The sequence below is a fragment of the Protopterus annectens genome, chromosome 5.part0, assembly GCF_019279795.1.
Source record: "Protopterus annectens isolate FY-2018-M chromosome 5.part0, PAN1.0, whole genome shotgun sequence".
Lineage (NCBI taxonomy): Eukaryota > Metazoa > Chordata > Ceratodontiformes > Protopteridae > Protopterus > Protopterus annectens.
Window position 1 is genome coordinate 800,053,970 of NC_056735.1, and position 17,731 is coordinate 800,071,700.

Genomic DNA, 17,731 nt, shown 5'->3' on the forward strand with positions numbered 1-17,731 from the left:
ATAATGGCGACTCCCTTGGAGTTAGTACTGTCTCTGGATGCAATGAAAGTTTTTATCCACTTCTTGTTAATATCTCTTTCGCACTCATGTTTCAACATATGTGTTTCTCATATGAGGAAGACATTTGCCTCGGACTTAAATATTAGATGAAGCAACAAGTTTTTTCTTGTTCTTATCTTGTATTCCTTTCATATTCCATGAATTCACTAGCCACATACTAAGACTTATGAACGAGTTCAGTTATTACCAGTTTTTGAGATGGATATGTTACTGTGTTCATACACCCATATTTCTTTCTCTCTGCTGATTTGACAATATGACTTGTATTAGTAGCACTGAACTCTTCCAGAACTAAACCTGTGCCTACCCATTTAAACTCCTTAACTGAAAGAGATAGAAAAAGGTCAGTTACAAGATAGCTGAATAACATATTACTATTAGATAATGAGGGCATGTAACCTATGAAAATCTTTAAACTTAACTGTATAAACTCACATACAAATCTAAAACTAATATACAGTGCTATGTCCACTCCAAAATGAGTCATCCTTTATCTAACATCACAAAACACTATACTCCTATCTGACTCTAGTGCCAGTAAGATTCTGAAGTGTTTTCCGCAATGAATGACTATTTGGTTATGTAAGTAAAAGTGTCTGAAAATGAACATATACTAGGCATAGAGGGGAGATTTAGTATCAAGAGCAGGTACTAATCTGTCAGCATATTTATCAAAATCATTTAAGTTTAAGCCACTATATTCGCTAAAGTTCACATAGCTGGAGCTAATTTTCCTCAAGTTATACATCTAATATAAAGCCCCTGTTAAAGAAATTTAAAAACAGGTTAGTTAACAGTTACTGCAATCTTACAAGTTCTCACATATTTTATGTTATTCTAATACTGACAGAACTCAGATAATCCTTTCCCCATACTGCATATCAAAATCTTTCATCAGGCATTTCATTCTACCATGCTCATTCTTTTAGAATCTTTAAGGATCTGCCTCACGGGTGGATACAATTTATCCAATTCCCTGGTTCTAATAATCCTAGTGACACAGATTGATATTTTTTCTGTAGGTACAGTCAATTATATTGATTTGCAATTGTATAGGCATACTATAATTATATAATATAATTATAATGATTTGCATTAGTAGAGGGATACATTAGTATTGACATACATTAGTATTAGTACCTTGACATGACATACATAGTGATATACATTAGTATTATTTCTGAAGGTCCAAAGTCAATTATACTGATTTACATTTGTAGAGGCAGCATAAAGTCTTCCCATTTGAATACACCTCGTACCATAGTGAACAATAAACAAGTAGTATCAGTAAAATACATCATCCCCTAAAGCTAGACTGGATGTGGGGGTCAGAGGCATAAAAAAACTTCTAATCTATATATCTATACTTAAATGAAAAGTTATCTCTACCATAAATTAAAAATACTATGCAGCAAATTTCACAAAAAGATCTATATATATGAGAAGTGTATAGCCTCGGCTTAGTATCCATTAATCTGTTGCTCCAAGTTCAAAAAGACAATTATTTACCAATATCCCATACCTCTGACCTCTTATTTCACTTGCCTGATGCCATTTAATCTGAAGTTCTCACCAGGAAAAAAAGTCAGAGGTTGCTAGCTAGCTCACCAGATTGCATATTTAATTAGCAAGAATCCAGGGACCAACGAAGAAGCAAAATTTATTCCACTATCAGTTTCAAACATAGACACTATGAGAAGTTGAAGTATGCCTCATATAAGACAGTCATAACCATATAAACAGCAATTCCACTTCTAGACCATCTTCGCCTGTGACAATTATTCTTGAGTGAATGTCTGGGGTATTGGTTTCAAGTATCCACTTTATCTTATCATTTCAGTCTAGTAAATTGAAACCTTTTTTATTCTTTAACTTAAATATGTCCAAGCACTACTTCAGAAGTTGACTACTGCATCATATCCTCATTGACTCCCATTTTAGTATGTTGTTGTCGCAATGATAGGGTACACTTTGACAGGAAGCAAGTTGTTACCTGAAGTGTCTCCTAGTGAACAACATACTTTGCACTATTTATTCCCTCGCTATTGAATTCAGATAATGTGAGTACTTCTGGTATCACCGGGGAAATTTTTTATCAGAATTACAGCTATACAGTTACACGAGGTATTAAGGAAAAAAAAACAAAGATGTTACCTAGTACATTGAAGGATTGGTCTATCATACGGGAGTTTAAAGTTCCAGAGATCTGCCAAATCATTTAATAAATGCAGCTGTCGCCTCTTTGGGTGAATTTACTGCATATTTAATGTCATTGTGCTGAAACATGCGAGTATTTGGATAGATCATTTGAAATTTAATCTTCTGACTAATCAGGTCTGCACAGAAAGGAGATACGTTTTGTTGCTTCTTCTTAATCTCAACAGGAAGGTCCTGTGCAAGAGTAATCTTAATCCCATTCCAGGTTACCTGCTTTTGTTTTTTGACAGCTGCGAACATTTTTTGAGTATCCTGAAAGTTTAAGAGCTTGACATATTTCTGTCTTGGGATATTTGTGTCTTGTTTTTTGTACAGTGAGCGATGGGCTCTCTCGATAGGTATTTCTTTAGAGTGCTCTTCTTTTGGAAGTAAGCTCTTATATATCTGGTTGATAACTCTTGGTAGTTGACTGTATTCATAACTCTCAGGTAGCTCTCTCATCAATATATTATTCTGGCAGCTTCTGGCTTCTAAATCAATCAATTTCTGTTGAATTTCAAGTATTGTATAATTTTTGGTGCCAATTTCTTCTTTTAATTTATCGATTTGGTATTCATCTTCTTGCTTTTTCTATTCAGTAAGATCCATGTGTTCTGCTATCTGGTTCATAGTTTTGCCAAAGCTAAAAAGCAGTTCGGAGAAGTTTTGTATTGCTGATTGAAGAGGAAGGAGAGCTTATTTGAGTTCTTCCATTTTGATATTAGAGTCAGACTTCAGTTTTGCTGTTGTTTTCGTAGATTCCTGTTGTTTAGATACTTTCTGCCTTTTGGATAGCGTGTCGTTTTAAGGCAAGGCTTTTGCTGAGAGTTTTGATTTTGTGGTCTGGGTAACCATTATTTCCATTTCTTTTGACATTTTAATGTTTACCCAGAGCTTGGTTTGCACTTCATGGATGAATGCTGCCTTCAAGCCTAGCTTTACACATGGTGGAATTTCTCTATCTGCACAGACAGGAAGTTATTGTTTTTCCTTAGGCTGCTTCTAGTAGAGACCTAAGTCAAACGTATAGTTGGAAGTAGGTTCATAGGTTCATAGGTTCATACTAGGCTATCTGCCCTGGGGCAATTATAAGCCTAGCCCGATTCTGTATGGCTTACGCCACCCCTTGATTTGAGTATACTGTGCCCTTTTTAAGGTTTAGTTTACTGTGCCTCTGTCTAATAGTGACACGGGAGTAATCCCTGGGACAAACCTACGATCCCCCATCCACCTATCAAGATTCTTCTTGAAGAGATTCAGTAAGGTGCTCTGCCTCACATGAACTGGAATTCTATTCCAGAGTGAAGGGAGCCTCTGGGTTATGAACCTGTCCCTCAAGCAAGTTCTATTTATTTCTGTGCTGAGGTTCAAGTCCCTCGAGCATGTGTCTCTAAGGGATTTAGATTTACTGAGGTGGAGCATGTCCATTAATTCTGGATTTGACATAGCTTTGTATGTCAGGCATAGATTGCCTCGAAGTAGGCGGTATGCAACTGAGTAGAGCTGGAGTTTTTTTAACCGAGCAGCATATGGCATCTGTTTGAGACCCTTGATCCTCTTGGTGAGATACTTTTGGGGTCTTTCTAATTGCTGCAGGTGTCGGGTAAGGTACATCCCAAAAGGGGCATTGTATTCTATGATGGGCCTGATGAGGGATGAATAAAGGGGCACGATTACATCTCTTGATCTAGATGTGAAACCCTTTGTGATGAGGTGGGCTATGTAGAAGGTCTTTCTAACCACTTTGGCAATGTGGTTTTCAAAGGAGGGATTGCTATCAACTTGGGTCCCCAGGTCCCTAATAACTTTCTCTGTACTTAATGGGTTTCCCCCTATGTGGTAATTTGTGGGCACATTGTTTTTGCCAAAGGGTATGACTATACATTTTTTGGCATTTAGCTTTAAACCATGGCGCTGGAACCAGTTATCTGTCTCTGTGAGACCTTTTTGAAGGATGTTTGTGTCAGCTGGAGAGTCGATTATGGCGCCCAGTTTGCAGTCGTCTGCGAACTTGGTGAGCCATAGTCCTCCCTCATTTGCCTGTACCTTGGAAAAGTATATACCGAACAAGAGTGGTCCCAGGACAGAACCCTGTGGGACGCCACTTGTGACCAGTTTCGAGTCTGACATGGCTCCAGCAACTCTCACTCTGTGGGTTCTGTCTTTGAGCCAGTTTGCGACCCATCTTGTGACATAGGGGTTTATATTTAAGCTGGATAGCTTATCTATGATGCCCAAGTGGGGTATTGTGTCAAATGCCTTTGCAAGGTCCAGATAGGCTGTGTGGACTACCTTCCCCTTCATCTATGGCTTTGGTGACTGTTTTGAAGAAGTCAACCAGGTTCAAAAGACAGGATCTGCCCTTGACAAAGCCGAACTGGATAGGATCTAGTGTCTGTAGGTCCCCAATGTCTTTGTTTATGAGCATGATGATCCTCTCCATAGCCTTCAGGCTAAGCTAGTCAGGCTTATGGGGCAATAGTTTCCAGGGTCCATAGAGGCTCCACCTTTGTGGAGTGGGACCACTGTTGCTGTATGCCATTCTGTGGGCACATATCCTGTTGTGAGGCTGAGATTGTATAGCTGTTTTATTTGAGGGATTAGTTCCTCTTGGAGTTCATGTAGGACGCAACCTGGGATGCCATCTGGTCCCATGGAAGCAGTGTTTTTTGCTTTGGAGAGGGCAGCCTTCACCTGAGCATCAGAGATGTTTGGGAGGCAGCCCTCTGCCGGGATAGATACTTGCTCTTTGGGGGTGGAGAAGTTTGCACTGAACCTGTCTGCCAGGATATTGGCGATGTCTGTGGGTTCAGTGTATTTTTGTTGTTTAGAATCAACTCAGAACAAGTCTGGGAGTTGCATCCCAGGTTTTAACATAACTGAAAAAGCCTTATGATTGTCTTTGGTGTCCTGTGCAATTTTTCTCTCGAAGCTGGCCTTGGAGGATTTTATGAGGGATCGTAATTTTTTGCTAGTACTGATCAGAGATGCCTTCCCTATTAGGGATTTTGCTCTATCATGTAGTAGCTTCCTCCTTCTGTTGTACAGTTTATTTATGGCAGGGGTCCACCAGACTGGACGCCTGCCTTTGGATGATTGGGTCTTGGTTTTGTTTGGGATAGCATGATCCATGCATTCCTGGAGATGTCCGTAGAATGCGTTTATATAGGATTCTGCAGTTTGGGCCGTAGTTTCCACTGGCCCTGGGGCCTTGAAGGAGTCCACTTTGGTTTTGAGAAGTGAGAAGTTTGCTTTTGAGAAGTTTTTCACTGTGGTTTTTTGGGCTGGGGGTGGGGTCAGGATGTGGACATCCAGTGAAATTAATTTGTGGTCTGAACTTACCAATGAGGGATATACTTCTGGTCTGGAGCACAGAGTCCCCATGTTGGTAATGATTAGGTATATAATATATAATATATTTCTTTGATGAAAGATCACTTAATGAAATTATAAACAATTTATACCTCATGTTTTAAAATGTCATGATAATATATGATATTTTGATTTTATAGTTGTTAATATAATGAGAAATATTCACTTTATTCTGCCTTTGCCGATTGAAAAACGCGACTTACAACGCTAGATACTTCGTATCTTTTATTTTCCAAATATGGGCATGACTTTCCTGATGTGTGTCGGTTCAGTGTATTTTTTGTCGTTTAGAATCAACTCAGAACAAGTCTGGGAGTTGCATCCCAGGTTTTTAACATAACTGAAAAAAGCCTTATGATTGTCTTTGGTGTCCTGTGCAATTTTTCTCTCGAATCTGGCCTTGGAGGATTTTATGAGGGATCTAATTTTTGCTAGTACTGATCAAGATGCCTTCCTATTAGCGTTGCTCTATCATGTAATTTCCTCCTTCTAATGTACTGTTTATTTGTTTTGTTTGGGATATGATCCATGCATTCCTGGAGATGTCCGTAGAATGGGTTTATATAGGATTCTGCAGTTTGGGCCGTAATTTCCACTGGCCCTGGGGCCTTGAAGGAGTCCACTTTGGTTTTTATTAATTAAAAGACTTTTAACTTTTTTCGTGGTGGTTTCAAGCAATTTTTAAGCCTGGTAATGATTAGGTCTAGTATGTTGTCCCCTCTTGTGGGAGTGGTGACTAGTTGTTCCATAGCATTTGAGTTTATAATTTCCAGGAACCTTTGGGCTAAGTTGCTGGGGCTTGAGTAGTGCTCCCAATCAATGTTTGGGTAGTTGAAGTCGCCCAATATAATGGTGTTCAGAGAGATCTTCATGTTCTCCAATGTTTTCAGGAAAGCCGAGTGGGATTCCTGACTTTGAGAGGGTGGTCTGTAGGATGCTATAAACTGAAAAGCAGTCTTGCCCACTGTTAGTTGCATATGGATGGTCTCTGATACTTCGTGCAATGCCACTAACCTGGAGGTGTGGATATCCTTGATAAATATGGAAACACCCCCTCCTTTTCTGGTTCGGTCCGGGTTTTGGGGCTGAAAAGCATGATATGAGGTATAGCCTGGTAGTGCTGGGGTACTCTCTGGAGCCTTGAACCAATTTTCTGTCACTGCACAGATATCAATGTTCTCCATACTGAGGAGAGCTTCGAGTGCATGCATCTTGAGGTTAAGACTTCTGGCGTTAAGCAGCATTACCCTTAGTTTCTTGTTCCTTGTGCTGTCTATGGGGGTGGTTTTGACTTTTCAGCCTTGTCTAAAAAAGGCACTATGGGGGTGGCAAGAGCCTTTGCCAATATCCAAAAGCCCAGTGGTGACAGGTGCAAGCCGTCCCTAGTGAAGCAACGTGGCTTGTCGAGCATGTCATCCCAGGCTGACAGATACTGGATCCCCTTTGAATGACACCAAAATTTTAGCCAATTGTTAAAATCGATCATTTTGTCTTTGTACTGTGGCATCATACTAGGTGAGGGTAAGATGCTGCTCAAGGTCAGGGTCATACCAGCCTGGGCTACATGATCAGAGAGCTCCTCTATGTCTCTTTTCATGTAGTCCAGGGAGGTACGTCTCAGGTCATTCACACCAGCATGTACAATGACTGAGTCATATTTGTATTTGCTTTGGAGTGACCTGAGTGCATTCGTTATGTGGTGGATCCTAGCACCCGACAGGCAGCTCACCATGACCTTCTCTTTATTCAGCCTGGTGAGCAGGACGGTCAGTGTGTCTGACAATAGAGTCACCTATTACAAGAGTATCAGGTGTGTTATTCAGCCTTAAGGGCTGTGGCTGCTTGGCACACTGACTTTGTGGGCTATGTGTTGTGTGTGTTTTGTTTTGAGGTAGCGTTTGCTTGGATGTCTGCTTTGGAGGTCTCTGTTGCTTAGGTGGATTTTTATTTAGAGCCTCCGAGTATGTTTTTGTGTATTTATGTGTTTGATTCGCTGTTGTGGTGGGACTATGTGATACTGGAATTGTGTTGTGTGAGGTTACCTTCTCCTCCTGACTGGTTACACCAGTTTTGAGATGAGAGAGCTCAGCCTCCAGTTTGGCTAAATAGTTGCATCTCTCACATATATTTGAACCTGTTTGGAGGAGGAGAGGGTTGTCCGCGTACATGAGACAGTTGTAACATTGCCTCAAAATTCCCAGATTCACCAGCTGGACTGTATTGACTGACCTTTGGACATGCTAGAATAATATAGGGAAACTGAATTTAAGACGGACCAATAGAGGACAGGGTAATCGTAGAGAGTATAAGAGTAAGTAGTGCTTATGGTTTAATAGTGCTAACTTGTAGGATTACAATATTCTTTGAAATATTCACTCCGTATTAAGAAATAGTTGGCTTTGAGCTAGAATAATTGATCTTTGTTAGGAGATCCATGGAGAGGGTGTTTCCTGAATGTCCACCATCTTGGAATACCCATTTATAGTTGTATGTGTTGAAGAAATGGATAGCTTTGTTTTTATCTACACCCTTCCTGTACATACCTGCCTTTATACTTTGTTTTTCCCCTTGCTTGTATCTCATTTCACCATTTTTCTATTTTCCCCATTTCTTTTCTTTAAAGAATTATTGTGGGATGTGCAGCATTGTACAACAATGGTAAACAGGAGCTTATTACCTTTTAATGAATACCATAACCATCTAGCACCAGACATTTCATCATTACTGCACTGAGTGCATAAACAGCTGATAAAATACAGTCGTAAATATCACTATTTATAATGCTGATGTACACATACATGTATTTTAAATGCAAGACACACCTGTATTTGAACCCAGTACCATCTGAACTAAAACAAAATATTTTCAATGCATTTAACAGATTGATCTATAGAGTAGGTTATATAGCAAGTATTTTCTATACATTGTATATGTTCATAAGTTGGTACTAGGCTATCGGCCCTAGGGCCTATATAAGCCTAGCCATAACAATCCCCTGGCTATTTCTTCTCACAGTATTTACTTCCCCGGACCCTGTCTAGCGACTGACGTGACCCCTGGGGTGAATATAGATAATTGCACACTAAACTGCTGCTGCATATACCTGCTGCTTTAGTACATCTATTAATATGTGTATGGCTTTGTACAGATGTATTGCTCTACCAGATTACCAGTTAAATTCATATCATTGCAATAATCTTTTATCAGTGTTGAGGAGAGATGTGGCATGATGTGCAGCATCACTCAGACACTCATTATTGTGAATATATGACAATTAGTATGCTCTGTTTATAACAGATGTACTAACTGATTCTGTGGCTTGGTGGGTTGATGCATTGTTGATTAAGTCAGATGGTACTGGGTTTGAAATAGGGTGTCAGCATAATTTTTTCAAGTGGGTATTATGCTTTTACATACATTTATTAATACTACGGCCATTTACCTTAGCTCAGCAGTACTGCACATCGGGCAATACTTCTTTGCAGAAAAGAAAAGGGGAAATAGTAAAGTGGTGAAATGGGGTGCAAGCAGGGGGAAGACAAAGTGAAAGGAAAGCAAGAATATGCAGCTAGGGTGTAGGTAAGAGCCATAGCTATCCATTTCTTCAAAAGCAACATGTGAGCACATGTACAGATTTTTAGCTGAATTTGGACTGTCACCTCCAGAGAGACGGGTGACAACAACATAGGTGTTGTGAAGCCAAATGGACCAAATTAAGTGTGTCAAGTGGGACACCTGTGTGAAATGGAGAACTATTTATGGGACAATATTTTTTAGTGAGACAGATGCCTTTTTCTTTTTTTTTTTTTTTTTTTTGCTTGGAATGTTGGAGAAGGGACATAGGCATGTGTGGGGCAGGCAGGTTGGGAAGGTGAGGAAGTATTTGCAGAGAGAAAAGACATACAAGGGAACACACAGGATTGGTGAGGGACACAAGAAGGGGGATGAACATCTTGGCTGGGGGGGGCAGGGAGGGCTGCACGTGAGAAAATAGTGGTGTACAGATACAATGTAAACGCAGACAGACTGTTAGTAGCGTAACAGTATGACTTAAGTCCTCACCCATGGGACTGTCAGCACTGTTCCTTCACTGCTTTTCTGGAGGCAGTGGCTGACATCAACACCTATGACCAGTTTGCTGTACCAAGATGGAAAACATGCTGTCCATCTGGTGTAGGTGTATGCCTATGGTCTGGTGCACAGTCCTATGCACCACTCCTAGCAACTCTGCACAGATGATGTATGAAACCTCTCTGCCTCTTCTCCCAGAGGGACCAAACACCTGGCCTCTGGAGCAGTTCTACCTGAGTGTCCAACTAGGGCAGGGGCAGCAGGGGGGGGGGGCTGACAGCTGTGGCCCAGAAGTGCTGGGTCTTGGTGCTTCAGCTGGTGGGGCCAAGATAGGTAGATCACAGGTAACCTGCCAACCCTGTTGCACTGTAGTAATAAAATAAACAAAATTAAAAACAAAAATGAAATAAAACATTATCAAAATAAGTAAAACACATAAGAAATAATGAAACAATAATGAATAATTAAAAGAAGGGTAAAATATATATGTAGGAACACAATGGTAAATCCTAAAAATGAAAAATTATGTAACAATAAAGCGATACTAAATTATACATAATAAGGACAGCATAAGTGGTAATACCAAATAATATGATAATAACAAATAATTAATAAAATATGATTATATAAATAAGAAGAGAAGGGGTGGGGTGAGAGAAAAAAAGGAAGACATTAGTAACTTCACAGATAATATAACAAAACTTTCTACAATTAATTCATGTTAGTCTGTTAAATTTTACTTTTAAGAATACCCACTTCTAAGAAGTTTATTACTTGGAATACTACCCTGTTCCTAACACATAAACACTATAATACAGATCATATCACATCTAGCAATCACTCATGGGTGCATATATTGCACATATGCATGTTCCACGTACATACCTTTCAACCACTTAGCACAAAAAAATTCTGGGCCAAGCCATAAATAATGGGGGGAGAAAAACCCAACAATAGGGACCATTTTTAACTATTGCTCTTATAATTGTACAATGTTGATAGAATAACAGGTTTTGTATTAGAATGCATTTTCTGAGATGTATGAAGTCTGCAGTTTGGATGTCTGTCAAATTTTTCTGACATTAATACTCACCACTTTGCCAGAGATTGGCAGAGGTTTACATTTGGACAGTGTGGTATTAGAACCCACAAGCAGTGACTACTGTAATATTGCACTTTAACTTTGAAATACAACATAATGCCAGCAGTGTTTCCTTTTATGCTTTATAGATTCATGTTCACTGTCCCATTACTAGGAATATATTTTATATATTGCTTTTACACACTTGGATAGTTGCATAGGATTTGTGTTAACATACATGTTGACCCTCATCAGTTATTGACTGTAATCTACACCATAATTCTGACAATGAACAGTCCAAAATAGTGATTCATAAATCTGGGTATTCAGCAAAAATAAGTACGGGTGAAAGCTATGCTACAGAGTAATGCATGCGTACTTGCTTTTACAGTTCAGATATGCATTGCCAAGTTCATACAACTCTGTGATATAATAACTAATCTGTACATAACTGTTAAGGCTGGAATAACAGTACTTTATATAATTATGCTTACATACCACAAGCTTCTCTCATCCTGGCCAATCACCTGTCATAAGACCTGACATTGACAGCTCACTGTTCTGCAGTTGTAAGCAGGAAAAAAAATCATTATGAATACCAGTTTTCTAACATATTCACCTTGGATATTTACAAATTAATTAAATAAATAAATACATACTTGCATATCTCTGGGGTGTTCCCTGCCTGACACTCCCTGATCCATTGACCCAGAGTATCCCTCTTCCTCTGGTTGAGGTCCGCACAATGGCAACAACATTGTTTCCCAGTGTGGGAGATACCAGTTGCACTGGTAAGAGCCCTTCCCAAAGTTGAACAGGCTTCAAATTTATATTGTGAGCTGGTATAGTCCCCTTGCATTAGCTGGGGTCCATGATTCTTAACCAGGATGCCAGTAAAGACCATGGACTCCTAAACACCCCAGTGCTGTGCTCTAAACCACGCACCCTCTCCAATGCCTGCTATATCAGCACAAGTTCAAGCCTAATGTATAATATGTAATTCCTGCTAATTGCCCTTTAAATATCATGTTTTCCCACCATTGTGCTTCAGTTTGATACATTAAAAAATGCTACTCATCACTTATCGCCCAAACATGGTAAAACAACTGTACTGCTTTGCATGATGTCAGTAGTGCTTCAACCTGATACGTACAGAAAACCTGTATGGCACTTAACATCACACAAACATGGTAAAACAAGTGCACTAGTTTATGTGCTGCTTACAAGAGCTTCAATTTGATTTGCTCAGAAACCCTGTGCAGCACTTAACAGCTCACAAACATAGTAAAACAAGTGTGCTGGTTTGCCTGCTGCCAAGTAGAGCGCAGATTTTTTACACTTATTGGCAGTAAAGTTTCAATTAAACAGTTGTTTCATTGGCCTAACACAATGCCACAGCAGTAAACATACAATTTGCATACCCTGGACTAGAACCCGAGACCTACTACACTCTAATCCAACACTCAACCTATGTCTTCACAAGATTACTTGCAGGAGGTCAGGTATTTTCACATAGATTGTGAACTTGCTGGTATGAGCATAGTCTCGGGTTTGTATGATGCCCTGCGGTGCACAGCAATAGCAATTGAAAGCATCAGGTTTCTATTTTTGGATGTCTGGCTCATGTCTGATGTGTGGCTGATCCCATTGAGCAAAGCTAAGCATAGACAAATGATGTGGCACATCGCAGAAGCATGGCAATAATTAAAAAAGGGAGAAATGCCAAACTATACAAATATATCTAGTTCTGGCATTTTTAGCAGGATTTTGGCTATTTTTGCAGTGATCGTCATAAAATTTGTGGTTTTTCATAATCATTTGGGATGGACGGCACTAAATAATGGCAGATATTTTTTTGTTTCAGACTTCATAATCTTCAGAAAATGCATGCTACTGCATAAACTTATTCTGACAACTGGCTTTGTAAAGATTTCTTGTTGTAACAGGCTGAGAGGTATGGGGGCATACCTTCAGTGCTCCCCTGTACATGGATTCATTATCTGTGTTATTCTAAGAGGTTTCACAGGCAACACTACTGCGATACATCACAAAACCTCACTTAGGTGTGCTGTACAGCATTAATATGCATGGCACATTGCAGAGAGCAAATCCTGCCATGTACACAGATGCATTGCATGTAGGCTCTAGATGGAGCCTACACGGAGCTTATAGAATCTTCACCATCTTGTTCTTCTACTTCTTTCCTATCACATTACAATTAAATTTTACACAAACACAAATGTCTATATTTGACAAAATATATGTTCTCATTTCTTCAAAAAAAGCTTATTCTTTCTTTCATGTGTGTGTGTAATTGTCATCACTGTTTTGCGACATATTTTACAAGGTTAGCTTTTTTCATATGTGTGCATGTGTGTGTGTATATACATATATATATATATATATATATATATATATATATATATATATATATATATATATGTGTGTGTGTGTGTGTGTGTGTGTGTGTGTGTGTGTGTGTGTGTGTGTGTGTGTGTGTGTGTGTGTGTGTGTGTGTGTGTGTGTGTGTGTGTGTGTATATATATATATATATATATATATATATATATATATATATATATATATACATATATATGATATATGTGTGTGTGTGTGTTTATTTAATTATTGCTATAACCCTCAATATTCTGTATCTTATTCAACAATTTACATCTAAGGTCTTTGTTTCTACATTATTCACAAACACTTTTTTCCTTCCCCATATTCCAAAACATACTCTACTCCCACAATTTTTTGAAAGTGTAAGTTATAATTTTCAATAAAATAGCTTATGTTGCAAATATATAACAATCTTTTTTCCAAACCTTAACACTATTCACACGCTCTAAAAATCTCCTTTTTCTCCTATTTTCCCTTTTTTGTATTTTCCCTATCACTTGACAAATTCATTAAAACACTATCATCTCCTTTGTTACCTTCAGTTTGCAAATATTTAAATCTGACTTCTGCATGTAGTTCTGCAGCACATCAGCATTTTCATCAGTTCTGTTTACATTTTCATTTTTGGCTACACTTTTTCAGAATCAACCTCATCTTCTTAAACATCGTTTCCCTTCCTCATTCATTGTTTCACTTTTAAGAACTAATGGGCATGTCATGTACTTTTTTCCCATCTTTTCATTCTGCCCTCTGTCTTCTTCTCTCAGATTGCAGTCAGACTACAAATGCCCTTATTTAAAACACATTTTACATTTCATTTTACTGTTTAAACCACATTGAGTACAACACCTATTATCAGTCACTTACTAAATGTTTTTCATCTGCACAAAAGTAACACTTTTGGTTGCCCAGCATATCCTATGGTTTCACATTTTCTATTCACACCTAATGTGCATATAATATGCTTTATTAGGCACAATATTCAAAGTGACATCCATTACCCGCTCACTTCCATAAACCAGTTTCATCCACAAATCTATGACAGTGTAGATATTCACACACGTGTCCTTGAAAAACTCTTTAATTTCACTATGAGCAACTTCATCTGTTTGAAAGTATACAGTTACATACTTTCTTATTTTAATCACATGTACAAATAAATGCATATTTGTTCTTTGGATATGAACACAGTTTCTTTTCCATCAGCCCCATCTTTTTTTTCTAACAACTAAAACATTTCAATTGTCAGTTGACAAATCCTGTTCTTCCATATAACAGTAAGGGAACCTGGGAACATATGATGCAACTTCTTTGTCATAAATCGCTTTTATCTATTTACTGCAACATTATTCTAATTTCTTATTCCTCAGCATATCTCCATTTTATTTCCATGTGTGATATTTAGACAGTGTTACTATTTCAAATGGAATACAAGTATATTGACTTGCGTGAAGATTTCCAAGTGTGATCCACTCCAACGTAGTCAGGTTTGAGTGTGGTGCACATAGCAAAGTATGAAGCAATGCAGAGAATGACTTATGCATGGTAAACACCTGTGTGTGTGTGTGTGACTGAGTGCAGATTTATACAGTCTAAGTCTCCAGGGTTAGGGGATGCCACCTAAAATTTCATGGGATTTTGTACCTATTCCCATTGTAAATAAACTGCTCAGCAAGCCATTTGATTTTTATTAGGCATTTATTTGAGTGGGTTACAGTGATGTGTCATAAAAAGGTAGACACCTTATAGATAAATAACATTTTATGGCAATAACCCTGGCAGGCAGAAACAAACATATTATTTTATATTATTGGACTGGGATATACATTCAGGCCAAAGGAGTTTTTTGCAAAATTCTTGAGGGGGCTTTAGGAGTGATGGTTGTAAGAGTATTCATAGATATTCAGGTGCCTAGATTAGACTTTAACGTGAGAGTGATGGGAGACTCTATAATTTTATTTTTTTGTTTTGTTTAATTATGAGCAGTTATGTGTTAGCGTTGTTCTTCTTTAACCCAGAGAATGAATGAAAGTCATCCAAAAGGGTCTCTGCATGAGCTATATCATTTGCAGTTTTTTGTAGAGACCATACTGTCATGTTTAAAAAGTAGAGATTTAAGCTCTTCAGAGAGAGAATTCCATACTTTCACATTCAGTTAACTATGGATCATCTGAGCTACCAGAACAAATACAACACAAACAGGGCAGAAGACAGTAGTCTGGCATTTACAGTTACTGTGAAGGAAAGCAGAATATAATTCTGTGTTAGCCAGCACATTAAAAAAATACTGTACATTTGTCACATGCAATAACATTTTGTTTAAAGTGCAATGCAGACAATAAGTCATAAAATATGTTACATTGTAAAAGCAAAATATAAAATTCAGACTATTTATACAGTATTAAATGAACACAATATATGGAATGTGGCTTACTAATATGAATACCTTGTTTTACATAGTTGTTATGATAGAAAAAGTCAAGTTGTCTATGTAGTCTGCCCTATTTCTGTAGCTAGTTTCTTTCATTTACTACATCCTCTGCCCCTTTCCTTAGCCTACTACTCAGCAAGGCATATGTAAAGGATCCTATGGCCTTGGAATCCACTTCCTGCTTAGGTAACACATTCCATTCATATGCTAGTCTTACTGTAAAAAGTATACTTAAATAAAGAAATCTAAGTAAAATAAACAAGAAAATAAATAAATACATTTCATTTGAAAGTATTTATTTATTTACATTTGTTGACCGTGAATGTCCGACTGGACGTAGATCCATTTTCAGCGAAGGCCCGAGGAGAAAAGCTCCACGGTTAAAATGTACAGACAGTAGTTACATTGGATTTACATAGCAATTAACAATTTGATTAACATAGCAATTAACAATTACAAACATACTTACAGATAAAGAACATAATTCAGAAGACAACTAGAATCTTTATCATCTGCGAAGTACATAACATACATTAACAATTGTTACAATAAGAAGTTCCTGCTGTATAATAAGTAGTAGGCATATGCGTATCCGAGCTTGCTATAATCAAGGTAGTTAGTGGGGTGGAAAGAAAGGTAGTGGGTGGATTGGGTGGGTGATATTAGAGTAGGAGTTGCAAGGGCATGGCCAGCATGTTTTTAGGTGCACTTTTAGTAAAGTTTTGAAGTGGGTGCATGATGGTATGGAGGTAATTGTGGGTGGGACGGAGTTCCATGATTTGGCTATGGCACAAGAGAATAGTGCTTCACCAGCAGAGTTATTGGCTTTAGTGACCAGCAAGTGGTTTGTGTTGCTGGATCTTAGTGGTCTGGTGGTGTGATAGGGTTAGAGTAGATTCTAGAGGGATGGGACATTTAGTGGATGGTTTACTAGTTTGTGGGCGAGTGTGAGTTGATACCACTGAAGAATGTGAGGGCGTTCAAGCTAACCCAGTTCAGCAAGTGAGAAACAGTGTTGATTACGCTAGGATGCCCCTGTGGCGAATTTGTCGATTTTGTTGTAGCAGGTCTCTAGCTTGTTTAGATCACATTGCCTTAGATTGGTATATATTGGAGAGGCACGTAGTAGGGTGGAGATAAGGTGGGAATTTGCTGTTGAAATCTTTGCTGCTTTGGTGAGAAATTGCTTATTTCTGTATAACGCTCCTATTTTTGTGGACTTTTTTTATGGTCATGGATATGTGAATGTCAAATTTTAGTTTATGTCTATTTCCACTCCTAGCAATTTGGTGTGATCTGTTGGGTGTATAGTGGTGTTGTCTTTTGCTGTGATGTTAAAGTGAGAGTTGTCTTGAGTATGTTTGATGGGTTGGAAGATGAGTAGCTTAGTTTTGTTTGGGTTGAGTATTAATTGAGCATCAGATAACCAAGTTTCAACAGAGGAAAAGGCTTCCTGTGTGACTTTTTGAAGTTTGGGTAGGGACTGGGCTGAACAGGTGATGGTTGAGTCATCTGCATATTGTATGAGTGTGCCATGTTTGGTGGCAGAGGCTAGATTATTGGTGAAAATAGAGAAGAGTAGGGGTCCAAGGATGGATCCTTGGGGAAGCCCTATAGAGACAGGTAGTTGGGGAGATATGTCATTCTGCCATACAATGGATTGCTGGTGGTCAGACAGGTAACTCTGAAAGCAGTTGGTGACTGATTGAGAGAAGGATAGTTTATTAAGGACAGAGATTAATTGTTTGTGTGGGACCATGTCAAATGCTTTAGATAGGTCTAGGAAAGTAGCAGAGAAGAGATAGCCATTGTTTTTATGGTGACGGATAGTGTTAGTAAAGGAGAGTAAGGCAGTGATGATGCTATGGTTTGGTTGAAAACCATGCTGAGTATTGGAAAGGAGGTTGTTAGTAAGGAGGAAGTCTGAGGCCTGAGAGTGAATGCATCTCTCTAGTATTTTGGAGAGTGGAGAGAGAATAGCTATGGGTCAGTAATTGGTTAGTTCTGTGGAGTGGCCACCTTTGTGGAGGGGAATTATATGTGATACTTTCCATAGTGTGGGAATGTAACTTTCTGACAGAGATCAGTTAATCCAGATGGATACTGGGTAGACCAGAGCA